Here is a 15,317-nt window from a genome sequence, read left to right on the forward strand (position 1 = left end):
CTACTACTTTAGAAAATGCAAAACTCCTTTTTCTCAAGACAGGGAATTTTCAGCATCCAATCACTGTCTATAAAAACAGACAAAAAAAAAAACCCCTTCTATTACATTCTGAACATCTTTACAGTGACCTGGCTGCTGGTCCCTCTCTTCATGATGAGACACTTCCCTGGGATTGAAATAATAGTTTGGAGAAATCTTGCTTCTTAGTACTAACTTGCAGTTTATTTAGCTTATCTTCAGACCTAATAACATGTAATTTTTCTTCAGAATACAAAAATCAGTCGTTTACTTCTCTAAATAAAATTAACACAAATAAAAAAACCCTCATAGGCAGCAAAAATAGCAATAAAACTCAACTACAAAAATTACTAAAAGACATCTCAATTTTGTTCACGTTAAAAAATACTGTTTCAATTTTAAACCTCATCTAACTTTCCCCCTCATTGACAAATGTAAATAAAACATATATTTGTACCTCAAAATGGTTGTACGTTTCTGTTAAACATTACAACAGTAGCTTATCTGGTCTTTCCAATGCCAACTATTAAAGCATTTTCAGCCTTTCACAGTCTGTCAATAGAAATGGTAGCCTATGAACTGTGAGCTTTAATTGTGCAAACTTGGAAAACAGGCTTTTTAAAGGGGGGGAAATGATTCTTTCGGTTCCTGAAGTTTTGTTTTACACTGTGTGTTCCGATAGACAGAGGTAGAGAAGTCATTCCCCATCTCCTCTTCTAGAGCGCTAAACTTGACATTTAAAAATTCCTTTTCTGATCTTTATTTTGAAAGGTAAAGTAAAACCACTACCTGCCAAATGTTCATTTCTAATGTAACCCCTTAATAGCAATGACCCTTTCAGGTTTAGTTGTAATCATCGTTAAAAGTGTCAGCGACTAAGATTATTTTGTAGATGCTACTTTAAGATTAGGTTTTAAGACATATACTATCTAGAATATTAATGTACAGAGAATAGCTTCATGTTTTAAATGCAGATTGTCCTCTATAAAATGGAAAGAACTAGAAACAGAACAACTTCCTGGTACAGATTGACATGCATTTGAGTCAAAATAGTGAAAGATTTGTTTATATCATCAAACAGTTAAAGGTTAGTTTCACCCCACTTCCAACTGTATTTCCGTTTTAAAAAATATTTTTCACATTAAGATCCCTAAGGAGAAAGAAAAGGCTGGCGCTCACAAATCCAGTCCCATGTGGCAGGATTTCGCACTCTGCTCTTGTAAGAGCTGAAAGAGTTGAAGTCCTGAGGAGATAAGGTACTGGAGTAGAGCTCTTACAATCAATTCCCCAGCCCTTTACATCTCTCAGTGCCGGAAGCCACTTAGAAGCCCACGGGATCCATACCGTATCTCACCTCCCGTCTAAGTTTAAGTGGCAAGTCTCCCTACCGGCAAGAACTTTCTTGAATTGGAAAAGGGCGCTTTGCGAAACCTGCCCCGCCGCTCTGCAGCTGAGCGGGTGCCGAGCGCGACGCACACACTTGCCCCTGGCCGGGGGGCGGTGGTCGAACGGAGCCTTTTGAAAAGGCAGCTCCTTCTCTGTCTCGGGCTTACCTGACATGCGGGCGCCGGGCCGGGCCGGGCCGGGCGGGGCGGCGAGCCGGGCCGCGGTTGCGCTGCTAGCGGCTGTGCGCGCTCCGGGAGCCTCCCGAACAATGCGAGCGGGTTGCCTAGCGCGCCCGGCCTAGGGGCGTTACGTCACCGCTCAGCCTTATAAGGCGCGCGGCATGTGCTGCCGGGTGGGAGGGCGGCGGCGGGGCCGTGACAGCCGGGACCCTTGGAGCCACAGACACCGGCGGGGTTTGCATGGTCGCTCCCCGGCTCCCAGTACGAGTACGGGCGGACGGTGGGCATGACTCGCGCCCTCCTATCAGGTTGCCCAAGGCCTTGGGGGACCAAGGTCGACCCTTAAAAGTTGCTGCTTTAAATTCTTCAATACACATCCTGATTCTTGTGTAAACTTTTGTAAATACATTTTGTTACATTTGTTTTTGGGTTTCTGGGGGACTCAGGAGAGGAAAAGGAGAAGTCGGGTTTTTGGGCATGTAGACTTCAAACTTCTTTTCTCTTTGTAGAGAGTAGGGGTCCTCAGAGGATAGTATTTTATTTCCTGATGATGTAACTACAAAACAATTCTTCAAGTGATGGGAAGGCCAGATGAAATCTTAGTTTTCTGTGTGTTTACTGAAAGAACCTCCTTCTCGTTTCTGTGTGCCTCTGTCTTAACGAAAGCAGTTAAAACTAATCAGATATTTTGGCAGGGAAAATATTTTTAAAGAAATTAAATGTTTTTTGCCGTACTTGAACGACAATGTATAAAAATAGAACTTTAGAACCATTTTAGTCTGTCTGCTCTCCTACCAACCAAATAAGACAAAAACTTTAAGACACAAGAAGGAAAACATTGGCCAAATACGACTGGATTAAATCTGTTACCCACTAATGTGGGGCAGATTTCCTTGTATAGAAATCTTCCTCCTTGTAAGTCAGCACCGACCTCCTAATTACCTTGAACATCAGTAAGAGAAGTCCTATCCCAAATTTATGAATCTGCAAAAGAAATTAGAGATGTGGCAGCCTTATTTGCAGGCTTCAGATGAGTAGTTTTAGTAGCTGAGTCTATTTAAAACCCCTTTTTAAATTACATTAAAATAGGATTGCTTCCTATTATGATGTACATGTCTGTAGAGTTATTGTTCCCATATGTTTGTCAAGCAGGAATAATGAAAATGGTGTGTGTTTTTTCTTTCCAGGAGAGGGGGCACAAGAGAGGGTGGCTGCAGGGGATCAGGTTGGTGACTTGGGGGCAGGGCCCCCAAGTGACCATGGCTCTCACTGGAAAAGGGAGCCTCTTGCTGAAACAGCCAAGCTGCCTTTCATACGAGCATTTAAAGACAAGTTTGTGAACATACCCTTCATCTGAATTTAAAATTCCCGTTTGAATTTAATACTTGCTTTGCAGTCTTGTCTTGATACATTGAATGTTGGTTTGTTAGTTTTGCTACTCTTCTGTATTTGAGAAGTACATTATGATCTTTTTAGTTTCTGTATGTGCCTCTGCTTATTAAATATACCCATTGAGACAGTTGGGCTTTTCTGTTTTAAATGAGATAAAATGACCGATGAAAGCCACATGAAACATGAACTCATAGCATAAAATAACTTTTATCCAGAAGTGAGCAATCCAAAGCTTGCTGAGCTTTTCTCCTTTTAATGAAAAATTTCCTAAGGTTTGAAGCCGCCAACTATTTCCTCCTCATGGTTTTGCACTCATGCTTCCCATTTATTTTCATTCTTTTGACTTCCTATATCCCCTGTGACATTATTCCTCTTTTCTACATGGAGGAACTGAACAGATACAGGACTGGTCTGCAGTTCTGAAGCAAAACAAAAGAGAAGCCAGGCATGTATGTCTGACGTGGTGTCCTACTGCTCTAAGGCCCTTATTTCTGGCCACTGACTCTGCTTTCCAACTAAGGCCATGGCAGGTAGGCACTCTCTTCTGTAACCATAGTAACCCTTGCTTATTCAGCTTTTACATCATGCCAGGGGCCATGTTTGAGTTTTACATTCATACCATTATTTAATCTTCAACACATTTTGAGGTAGAATTATCCATACTTTTCAGATGAAGAAACACATTCAAACTGGAGTCTCTTGACCAAGGCTGCGTAGTAATGAAAGTTATGGTGCAAGGACTTAAGTAATTTTTATATAATCTTCAAACTTAATTCTTTAGAGGTTTGCTAAGTGGTGTCTGTCATTAGCAAGGGACTACTGTGATTTACTTGAGATATTTACAACTGGTTTTTACAGACTAAGTGATGAACCAGGGAAGCCAAGACTCACCATAACACATTCGACACCAATGCTACCCTAACTGTGCATTAAATAATCGTGGGTATTAGTCACATTGGAGACATCATAGATTTGTATATGCTCTAGGACAGTTTTATAGGAGGTGGCAGCAACATGACACACTCTAAAGAGCACCATCGTCAAAGTCAAGCATTGTGAAAAATAGTCTCTGTCGACACAACAACCACCTGTGTTGTATCTGCAAATTCCAGTCAGCCATTGTGGTTCCTCATTGGCTCTCATGAGCTGACAAGTACATTTTCATCTCTTTCCCTCTTCCTAGGGTATTTCATCATGAACTGTAGGTTTTGTTGCCTTCTTGCATATACTCATTATGAAAATAGTTGAGATAGGACTACTACACTTTAAAATTGGCTGAGAAAAATTTCACTTTCTTGTTTATTTCTGGCCAGTTATCATATGCTTCTCTTCATTCTATCATTATAAGTTTCCCATAAATAAACAAAGCAACAAATTAAGGTAAAGCCTTCTGCAATTAGTAATCTGCATTTGCGATCTAAATAAGCAGTTGGTTTAAGGTGTTATTTAGCAAAGAAACAGAAGAGCTTTCCTGCCACGTTAATTACCTTCTAATATAGGAAAAGAGGCTGGAGACCAGGAAGGATTAACTAAATTCAACCATAGAAGATTAGCTTTCCTTTTTTTCTTTTCTTTTTCTTTTTTGGTTTGTTTGCTTTTGATACTCTTATGTTGCACAGTCTTAAACTTGCTATGTAGCTGAGAATGATTGGACTGGCTCATCTTGTGTCTCTCCCTGCCTAGGATTACACACATGCACTACGTTGCTGGGCTTATGCCTCCTGCGTGCTAGGCAAGCACTTTACCACCTGAGCTGCATTACCAGCCTGAAATGTGCTTCTTAGAGAGTCAAAAGTAGTTGTCCAAGGCTTAATTTCACGTGGTTCAAGCTAATGAAGGTTATTTCGAGATATACAGCAATCCATGTCATTGACAAAGCCAACCTCGTTCTATTTAATACAATTACTGTGTACTGTTAAGGATGTCAAGCCGATTCCTCTTTGTGAGGTGACAGATCTTATTTCTTAGATAACATTTCTAAGAAATGTTGGAATAGGTATGGTCTAGTTATCTCTCTTTCTTCGTCATCAAATAGTGATTAACTGATCTTTTTTCAAATTCTCACAGCTTTCCGTGGCATTCTTTATCCTAAATGGGTTAGTATATCCCTATGAGCTCTGTCCCAAATTACTAGGTAGTTACCATATCTCTGAATATGATGTGTTTCCTTCTTTGCCCCTAATGGAAATACACTACCTTCTCTTAACTATGGGAAATAATACATGGGAATAATAACTATGGCAATAATACATGGGAAAACACTACCCTCTCTTAAGTATGACTTTGTTAACATTAAGTAGAAAGAGCCCTGAAGCCTATAGTATATTGATGTACTTCTGCTATTTATCATTATTTATTGTTGTTTAATTTCTTGCTATACCTAATTTATAAATTAAACTTTATCAAAGATATGTGTGCATAAATGCAAAGTTCCCACTATCCTTAGTTTCAGGCATATGCAGAACATCTTGGAACTTAATTCCCGAAGATAAGGAAGGATGGTTGTTAGGAACAAAGGAAAGTGGTAAATTTCATGAAGTATTTGATCCAGGTTGGTGATTGTTCAGGGAGGTAAAGCTGGATAGCCATCGTTGGAAAGAAAATGGCTCCCAAAGGGGGTGGCACTGTTAGGAGGTGTGGCTTTGTTGGAATAGGTATGGTCTGGTTAGAGGAAACGTGTTACTGTCGGGGTGGGCTTTGAGGTTATATGTCTTCAAGATACCTCAACCTCTTTCTGTTGCCTGTGAGACAAGATGTGGAACTCTCAGCTCCTTCTCCAGCACCATGTCTGTCTGCATGCTGCCTTGCTTCCCGCCATGACAATAATAGACTAAACCTCTGAACTGTAAGAGAGCCACCACAATTAAATGTTTGCCTTTATAAGAGTTGCCACGGTCATGTCTCTTCACAACAGTATAAACCCTAACTAAGACAACCTGCATTGTTTGTTTTTTACAGTTGAATTGGAAGCTGTACTAATGTATTCTCATGAAGCCTTTGACAAAGCAACTTTGCCCCTGAACACCAGGAAACTGCCATGAATCTGGATAATGGTGCTAGCCTCCCTTGTTCTTACTCAGAAAGCACTATACAGGCAATGTAGACCTCCTTTACTCTTCTTTTTGTTCTCTGAGTGACATCAGATACCCCCTCCCCCAAATTCTTACTTAGGTCATCAGTTACTGTGCAAAGGCTAACAGATTGAACCTGGATATACATATAGATCACAGTGACCCTAGATAAACATATAGACCCTCTCACTCTTATGTAGAGCCTGTACTGATAGTTTCCATAGTGCTAGAAGTTTCCAGAAGCCCCTGATTATTTCTTCTCATACTTCAGCTGGTTTTATCTAGAACAGCAACCTATTCCCTTAAGAGGTGCTAAGACTGAGTGAGTGTCAACAGTGAAGCTAGGTATGGGAAGTGCTTTTTTAATGCATGGTCATTCAGGGGGAGGGGCAAAACCAATTTTAAGTTTTTCATTTTTGCTTTCATTTTAAGATTAATAGATATCTTCATAATTGAAAAGACAAAAAAGTGAAGAAAATTTAGCCATATCTCTGTTAGATGAATAGTGCCAATTATTTTTTAATAATTCAGTCTTCATACTGTGGCATATCTGTGCATGTGAGTGTTATGTGTCTCTAAATTTATTCATTTTAATCATGTTGGTTGCATTTCTGTAGACATTGGGTCATTTTAAAGCATATATTTACATATTTTTAATAGAATGGTCACAAAACCAGCTGCTTCCTGCTATCCCCTAACATTGCATGGCTTCATTCTTCACTGAATGAAGTAAGGATCTTGTGTGGAACAGAGATCGCTTGTTCTCTTTTCCTATGTAATTCTATGAGATAGATGAACAGGCAGGCATGCCAAGTAGGTGAACAGAGTAGCTTGGAGAGAATGAAAAAGGCATAAACACAATGTCACCGTTGCATGGGAAGCAGGAAAAGCTTGCTATTTAGGTCCAATCCATTTGCTTATTTATTCTGACAAACATTTTGTGTTTCCTTGGCAACTAATAATAGCTTTGAGAAGTTGTTGGACTCACAAGTATTACTGTAGGAGTCAAACACACTGGAATCACAGAAATTACAGACGGAAAAGACCTATTAGTCTTCTTGTCTCTTGCCAGTACAGACTGTCCTCAGTTTTTTATCTAGTCTCTTTTTTAAAGGGACCTCGTCAAATACGTTATATTCCATGTCTTATAGAAACTAGTTTGACAGAGCTTTCCATGTAGATGTAGAACTTGTTATCAAGGAAAAATATTTGTGGAGAAAGAATAACCCTTTTCTTGTACCCAGTTTGTACTTAATAATAAACTTCTAAAATAGATAACCTTGTAAGACTCAGAAAATACCAGTCTCACTGTGATCTAATTAGTTTTTCTGCTATCTGCTGGGCCTACTCCATACAATGAAGGATGTATTTAAAAATACATTGCATTGTTAGACAATGGTGGTGCATACCTTTGATCCTGATCAGCACTCAGGAGGCAGAGGAGGGCCATCTCTGGCCCCGAATGATACATTTTAAATTCATTCTAAATATTTGAAAGTAGAATGCATGATTAAATAGGTAATTATATAGGGAATAGCATCACAATCTAAGGAATAACATCACAGCTATTTTCTCCTGAGTAGAAACAATAAGCAGGAAGTCAACATATATACTTAATTGTTCATTTTATTTTATGTGTTATGAGTTTGCCTCCAACAAGGCCATACCTCCTAATAGTACCACTCTTTTGGGGGCCATATTCTTTCAAACCATCAGAATGGCTACAAAGCTCTGCCTCCCTCAGCTATTCAAGTCTGTCCCTACTCTGCTTGTTGTCAGGGAAGGTCAAAAGAGGGCGTCATCCCCTGGAGCTGGAGTTACAGATGATTATGAATACCAAATGGGTGCTGGGAATTGAACCTTGGTCCTCTGCAAGATCAACTGCTCTTAACTGATAAGTGATGTCTCCAACCCCAAGTCAATATATTTAAAAACAGACTCAATAATTCTCATAAGAGTCTGCCCCCAAACAGGAAACTGATCATGGTTTCATTGAAAAAAAGTTCTACTGTTAGTGCTTGTGAAGTCCAGCAGGAAGTCAAGTTTCGTGCTATACTTCTGAAATCCCAACACCAGAGAGGTGGTAAGAGAAGGATTGAGAATCCAAGTTCATATGTAGTCCCAGCCAGGTTGGGCTACATAGGAACACTGGATTCCCAAAACAGTTCACAGCACAGGCAAACAAAACATCCAGGTGGACAACCTTTTATTTTAGTGTGTGTCAGTATGTGTTTGCCACATACGTGGGTGCCTTAGGAACCTGAAAAGGGTTTCATATCTCTGGAGCCGGAGTTACAGGCAGTTGTGAACTGCTGAGGGTGCTGGGAACTGAACTCAGTTCTTTGGAAGAACAGCCAGAACTTTGGTTTGTTTAGTTTTTTGAGACAAGGTGTCACTGTATATCCCTGACTGGCCTGGAACTTGTGCTATAGACCAAGCTGGCAGATTGCCTCCTGCCTTTGATTACTCCATCCCCTGAGATGAAGGTTTCTGTCACCACACCTGGGCCAACTAGCACCGTGAATGAAGAGCAGAGCTAACTCTTCAGCTCCTACCTTCCTTTTCTCTTTTTAATATTTATGCTGCTTTGTTGTTAGTGTCCAATTTCTTGGCTTCTAATCTTTATTTTTGCTGATTTTTCCCTCCCTATCTACTTTGGAAATTATATATTGTGTTTCTGTTCTGTTAGGGGTTATTTACCCTGTAAATTCTTCCTCTCATCCTTAATCCTAGTATCTTAGGATCCCCAGTGTTTTAACACTCTTCTAAAGTTTTGTTTGTTTGTTTTTGAGCTTTGATGACACACACTCCAAATCTGTTGTCATGTACTCTAGTTGTTCTTAGTTGTGCAGGGGAACCATTTTCTGTTACAGTTTTGGTGGATATGGCTTAAATGCTCTAGTGTATTTATAATTGCTTGCTTATATCATCCTTATATTTCAGTTTTTCATCTGGGATCAATTTCCATTATTCTTTTGAAGCTTTTAAAGTGGAAGTCTGTTCTTCATGCATTCTCTTTTTATTTATTTGAACTTCTTTCACCTCTGCTCTTAAGATCTTTCTGTGTATAGGCTTCTTGGATGACACTGGCTTTCTGTTAGTTCATAGACCATATTATTCCACTCTGTCTTAATGTATTGTCTATTGAATAGTTGACCATCACTCTAACTGCTATTCCTCTTTTTTCCTTTCGTTGCCTTTATGATCTACCTTTTATCTTTGATAATCTAGTTTTAGTATGCTGTGCTTGAGCACAGATTTATTTTGTCCTTCCTGGTTTTCATTGAGATTTCCCTGACTCCATAGATCAGTGTCTAGTTTTAGAAAATTTTCAGCCCATATTAACTTTGCAAACATGACTTCTGAGCAATGCTTACTCCTTTCTGTTGGGAAACGTACTTAGATTAAGCACATTAAGCTTTCTTTTTCTGACTTCCCATGCCTTCCTGCTCTTCCAGCTATTCCATCTGTTTGGCTTTTCAGATTGTAACCTGGAGCTCCTTCAGAGGCTGGGTGTATGGTAGCATGGCTGTAGACTGCAAGTCTTTCAGATTTGTCCTGTTCACGAGTCCCACTGCTTGACTGATGGATAATATATACCTTGTTTCCAAAGGTTTCTCTCTTCCACCCCTAGTACCACCACTTGTAGAAGTCTCTTGTCTAGGCAGATACTGTCAACCTCCTTGTTCTTTAAACAGATGAAACATGGTTCACATGCTGACTGGTAGTTTGTCTCTGAGGATTTTGTAGATCTAATTCTATTTCTTTGGGTTTCAATCATTGTGTATTATTTTCTAGTATGTTTCTGATTTTTATATAAGCTCATATGTTGAGAACTTTATATTCAGGGATTCTTTGAAGCTTTTGTTGAAAGTAGTGTCTACCAGAGAGGGTTCCTACTTATTTGTACCAGGAGTTATTTTCAGCCCCACAGCTCTGTAAAAACCTCAGCACATGTTATTGTTGTTTGGTTTGTTTTTGTTTTGTCTGCTTTCTGGTTTCAGTCTTGAATCACCCAGATAAACATGAATCTGACTACAGATTCTCACATGGACCATACTGTTCACATCTGCCTCATTGGGTTAAGTACTTTACTATTCCTAATGTCAGGTTGCAAGAAAAGCAGTTTGAATCCCCTGCAGTTGATTTTTTTTCTAAATTAGCCTTACTTGGAAAGTTGAGCTCCAAACATGGCTTCTTGTGGGAGTAGGGGGACTGTGGGATTTCTCAAACTTTGCCCATGTCACCTGTGGCACCATGAAATCATAATTTAAATTATTCAGTTAAAAAACCTCTGTCAAAGAAAAAAACCTCATTTGGTGTTTGCCTTTCCAAGTTGCCATGTTACTCTTTGGCCATCCTTAGTAATTTGCCATCACATCAATGTATTTTAAATACTTGTTTTACATTTTGAGGTGTGTGGGGTGCAGGGGTGGGGGTATTTGGGTGCCTGAAGATTCCAGTCGATTTCTCTCAGCAATGGATATTAGACTCATGTAATCTAATTGAAAAGTCACTCTGAAAACTATGGAAGAAATATCCACATAGAATGCTAAAACCTTTTATATGGCCATAATAAACTGCACTTTAAGTTAACTTCTCAAGTGTGTTTGCCTCTCAGCATTTTCACTGTCCCTCTGCCAAGTCAGTAGCATTATCTCCGATATAAGCCCACTGACTAGAATAACGTCTCGGTTTTAGTCTTTAACAAAGATAGATGAGTTAGGAAAGGCTGGGAAGCTTGTCCTAGGCTTTGTGTGGAGCCATCATGAGTAGTAGTGGAAGTCTCATTCTGTGCACTCCAGGGGGAAATGTCTCGTGTGGTTGATGCTTCCTAGAGGAAGCCAATTGGAATTGGGCAGCTTTTCACAGAGCCCTAGATAACTAGAAAAATGTCTAATTTTGTGTAAAGTATCATCTCATTCAAGATGGCTTCCTATCTTTGGAGAGTTCGGGACTTTGGCAACTTGAACCTATTTCCCTCTATTACATACTATCCTAAAAATAGTTTACTGCATTCTTCAAGTGGTTCAGAATATAAGTATCCTAACAAATGGCAGAGGCAAGTATGCCTCAAGTCACACTTAAGGGTGAAATGTATCATAATCTCTCATGCTCCACTCCCTCTCTCTCTCTCTCTCTCTCTCTCTCTCTCTCTCTCTGTGGGAAAGAAAAGGAAATGAGCGCAGGCTCCAGGCTGAGCATGCTGCCTCTCTTTTTCTGGTTCTTATGGCTCTGGCCTGCCTCTTCAATGGTCTTACTGTTTCACTGGTGACAAAAGTACCTCTGCAATTCCAGGCTTCTCATCCTATAAAAAATATCCATTTCTTGTTAGCTCCTTAGGAGTCAGGAAGCTACTACCTTCACTCATATTACCCAGACCTGCCAGAAGACAGGAGAGTAACATGCCTGACCTATAGGTCAGTCACATTTTATCCTCAACCTGACCGCATATATGGCCATGCTTGTGTGAGTTCTGTAGGCCTAGAGTCAGTCTAAGTTTAAGTTCTCTTTTGCATAAATTCTAAGTGTTATATTGCTGTTATTTTCCTTGTAAAGATTATGGAGTCCATGTTGATGCTGACATGAAGAGAGCTAAATTTGGAGACAATGAGAAATGTGATTGATAGTGATTGGTGTCAGTGCCTTACTGGGGTGAACAGCCCAAGCTGCTTGCTCTCTGACTTTTCCTTTGAGGTGACCTGGACACCAAGACCGTTTAGACACTACCCTGGATATTCAGTGTATGTGCATAATATCTCTAGTAGCAAATTAACATATGGACATTTTTAAACCATAAACTAAAAGACATTGTTCATTTTATATAGAATGTCAAGTCTTTTTCTCAGATCTAAGACTAACTAGATTTTACTTCTTAAGAAGTATGAAGATTTTATGGATTTTTTTCCTATCATAGTAGATCCCTAAGAATTATGTTGTTTAATAATGATGGCGCATGCGTTTAATCCCAGTACACTGAAGACAGAGGCAGGTTGATCTCAGAGTTTAAGGCCAACTTGATCTACTGTGAATTCTAGGACATCCAGTGAAACCCTGTCTTGAAAAAACAAATAAGCAAAAAAGTTGCTGTTTGATGAAAGCAGATAGCTAATTCTTTTATTGTGCTTATGCAGAATGCACTGTCTTCATAAAAGATTCTGTTTGCAGAACCTTCATCCAATGACTGATGAAAGCAGAGGCAGAGTCCCACAGCTAAACATTGAGCTGAACTCAAGGAACCCAGTGACAGAGAGGGAGGACTGATGAGCAAAGAGGTTAAGACCCCCCCAGAAACAGCTGACCTGACAAGGGTTATCTCTTGAATCCCAGACTGATAGCTGGGAATCGAGCATGGGACTGATCAAGACCCCCCCTGAATGTGGGTGTCAGTGAGGAGGTCTAGGCAATCTATGGGGCCTTGGGTAATAGTAGATCAGTATTTATCCCTGGCATATAAATGGACTTTGGGTGCCCATCCCACAATGAGAGATACACTCTCACCCTGAACTCTTGGGGGAGGGTCTAGGTCCTGTCCTGGATGAAATGACAGACTATGGACACCCCCATGGAGGGCCTCACCCTCCCTAGGGAAACGAGGGGGTATAGGGTGAGGGCCGGAGGGAGGGCGTGTGAGGAGGGGAGAGAAAGGGAGAGGGCCTTGGAATTGACATGTGAAGCAACCTTGTTTCTAATTTAAATTTAAATTTAAAAATAAAAATACAAAAAGATTCTGTTTGCTTTAATCTCCACAACTACTTTTTGTCTGTAATTGCTTTTTTTTTTCCTTATAGAAGTAGAGTTCTGTGGTGATTGAGGGAGATTTCTATTTGGTAGAATCCTCTTTATAAAATATAGACATTAAAAAATAAAATAACTCACCAAGACAGTTTGAAGGTAGAAGCAATTCCAATTCTTTCTTTGCTGAGTTCACAACTGTTTCTGCTACCTACTCTACAGTTTTCCTCATTTTGAAGCTGTCTGACCAGACACTAAGCATTCTTTTTAAGCACATTCTGTAGAAATCAATTTTAGGTGAAGAAACGCCAGTTAACCTAGAACCAGCATGTAGCAGCATTAGCACACTGGGTTCCACCCACCCCTACTACACTATTCACCTACTTTCTTTTGCTATCTGGTAGAGATTAAGGCAGATCCCCAGTTTTAAGAGTTTTACAACCAGAATTTGGCTGGAAAGGCCTGCACATAAAGAAAATAGATTGGGTCCAAACTAATTCAGCTTCTCACTGAATGCAAATCATTTGATGGATTTTTTTTTCATGCAGATGAATAATTTCTGCATCTGAAAAAGTGCAAAAGAAGTGGTACTGTGTTCCACAGGGTGTATTATCTGTCATGGATGCAGATGTGTGCTCATTCTAGAGTCAGATCTGGACAAGAATTACTGTCTCCATTAGTTTTGTGACCTGGCGTGCTGTTCCCTCCTTTCCAGTTATGATTGCTACTGCCTTTTATTCCTTTTTCTTCTTATTATTATTAATGTTCTTAAAGATCAGTTTTTACCCCCTCCCTTTTGCTCATGGAAGAAACATACAGTAATACTGAAGTTAGTCTCACTTTAGATTTTAGGGCAGTTTGCTGTTTTATAGCAAGCAGGAAAGTAAATAATCTTCCAAACTTAGGCAGCTCCCTGTTTTTCAGAAGGATCATTTAAAAGGTTCACTTTTAAGAGAGTGGAACCATGGAAGCAGCATTGTGAAAAGAATGGAGTTGATTCTCTAGTAGAAGGACGCATACTAATCCCACATTGAAACTGAGACCTTGTATATAGGTAACTGATAGTGTGGTGATTTTTACAGCATAGTAATATCATAATCCAAGAGATGTATATATACTGTGACTGTTACAACATGCACTGGAGGACAGTATGCTTGAAAAATGTATAGGTTTTAAGCTATATGTTGGGTCAGCTAGTTTTTTGTAGACCAGTCGAGAACCCACATGCTACATAAAATCTGATATTTATTAGCAAATGTGTTCCACGGTCCCATTTTAGATTCCAGGTGAATACCTCCCTGTCATTTCCATGGCAGCCCCAGGCCAGCTAGGCCTGCAGAAAATTAAGTAGCTCTGGAAATAATCTTGCTCTCCAGGTGTCATCTTTTTGAGTGGGCCTTTTATAGAGAAGGAACATTTACCAGTCAGGTGTTCATAACCCAGAGAATGTGTGTGTAAATATTTTACATGGCCAGCATCATGAAACTTAACTGTGTCTTCATATTTGCTATCCCAGACAAAAGCGTCAAATCAAATCATATTCTTTCCAACAACTAGCCGTCCCCAGTGCTCATACTGGAAAAACTGCAGTCACCCTACTATAAGGGATGCTCAGTGGGTCATCACTTTGCAGGACTATTTTGTTGGCTTGTTTGGTACAATATCCCTTTACATTTAAGTGGTAGTATCTATGGAGTGTTCCAGGCACTGTATTTGGGTTTTGCCTAATGTTTTGGCTGACAATCTTTTCTGTTCAGACAAATTCCTGGTAGTTTCTGCTGCTTATCATTTAAGGTTTGTTGTTGTTGTATAAAAACATAGTGATGCCAGTGTTTCTTGTCACATACTGGTTTCAGTAAGTCAAAACAGGATGATTAATGCAAACTGAAATCAACATTTCTTTCCACCATAGGTGCAATATTAGATTTGTGTCCTTTTTCTCCTTAAATTTACCATTCTTCTTTGGTGGAAAAACCCTTCCTCTTACCTAGCCTCTGTCATTTTATTTCTTTCAGCCTGAGCCCATGCAGCAGGTGCCTCACTAAGACTGTGAGTTAATGTTAGGTAAACTCTAGCAGCAATCTCTGGGAAACAAAACTGTGTTGAGGCTGATGAAAGTTGCACCAAGGAGTCCCTTCCCCTACATTTAACCCAGCTGAGTTGTCGGTGCGGTCCTTTTGTAGAAGAGGCTTGCTGCCTTCTGGCAGGAGGAGCCTTTTGCTTCTTCGTGGAATTACCCTGGTTCCATATTCTGAAGCATGAGTCACGGATGTTTTTATGATTACACATCCCTCCTAGCATATGAGGAATAAACTTAGAGAAAAGGAAGTTAAGAGAAAACAGAAGTGTGAATACTGCTAATGGTGCTGTCTCTGGCTCCATTCCGTCTGCCATTTCATCATACATAAAGAGTAGGTCAGAGATTCCTTTCCTGGCAAATAAGTGGCAACACATGTTTCAAACAGCAAGTGGAAACTATAGAGGAAAGATGGCAGGCATATGGCAACAGGAAGGCCAGGGAAAATTTGTTGCCCCG

At 39.9% G+C, this 15,317-nt stretch overlaps 2 protein-coding genes across 5 annotated transcripts in view; one reads left to right on the forward strand and one right to left on the reverse strand.

Moving 5' to 3' along the window:
• Cmss1 (cms1 ribosomal small subunit homolog) overlaps positions 1-15,317 on the forward strand; it is a 296,653-nt gene that overhangs the window by 49,191 nt on the left and 232,145 nt on the right. The gene's annotated exons all lie outside the window — the stretch shown is intronic.
• The window catches only part of Filip1l (filamin A interacting protein 1 like), a 234,968-nt gene that overhangs the window by 41,965 nt on the left and 177,686 nt on the right, over positions 1-15,317 (reverse strand). The window contains exon 1 of one of the 4 annotated variants that reach the window (XM_005076733.4): positions 1,572-1,688. The exons of 2 other annotated variants lie outside the window; for them this stretch is intronic. The gene's annotated coding sequence lies outside the window, so the exon portion shown is untranslated. Of the gene's footprint in view, positions 1-1,571; positions 1,689-15,317 lie in introns of those variants that run through there. One more of the 4 variants, XM_040750626.1, reaches the window with a different exon arrangement.

Source organism: Mesocricetus auratus, unplaced genomic scaffold, assembly GCF_017639785.1.
Source record: "Mesocricetus auratus isolate SY011 unplaced genomic scaffold, BCM_Maur_2.0 Super-Scaffold_100008, whole genome shotgun sequence".
NCBI classification, from domain to species: domain Eukaryota; kingdom Metazoa; phylum Chordata; class Mammalia; order Rodentia; family Cricetidae; genus Mesocricetus; species Mesocricetus auratus.